Source organism: Egretta garzetta, unplaced genomic scaffold, assembly GCF_000687185.1.
Source record: "Egretta garzetta isolate BGI_Z169 unplaced genomic scaffold, ASM68718v1 scaffold557, whole genome shotgun sequence".
Classification (NCBI taxonomy): domain Eukaryota; kingdom Metazoa; phylum Chordata; class Aves; order Pelecaniformes; family Ardeidae; genus Egretta; species Egretta garzetta.
In genome coordinates, this window is record NW_009260264.1 from 1,518,859 (window position 1) to 1,519,190 (window position 332).

Genomic DNA, 332 nt, shown 5'->3' on the forward strand with positions numbered 1-332 from the left:
GGATGGGAAGGGTATAAAAAGAAGAAGAAAATTCAGAACAGATGAGCTGCAGGTGCAGTATTGTGCCAAGCACTTGCTATGGGACACGTGGTGGCAAAATTATGACCTGAATTATTGACTACAGACAATGCAAACAGAACCAGGCCCACACACTCTATATGTGAGCAGGTCTGTCAATAATATGATGGGGTAAGCGAATGCAGCCATTCCTATATCAACTATTCTCCGAGTTTACTGTTTCCTCTGAAAAATGGTTATTCCAGAAGTGAGAGCCCGATACAAACACTTTCTGGGTCACTAGCCCAGCACCTTGCTGGTGACTCATTCAATCA

At 43.7% G+C, this 332-nt stretch overlaps 1 protein-coding gene across 1 annotated transcript in view; it reads right to left on the reverse strand.

Moving 5' to 3' along the window:
* The window catches only part of SCFD2 (sec1 family domain containing 2), a gene marked incomplete at its 5' end in the record, with an annotated part of 202,620 nt that overhangs the window by 201,293 nt on the left and 995 nt on the right, over positions 1-332 (reverse strand). The window lies entirely within an intron of this gene.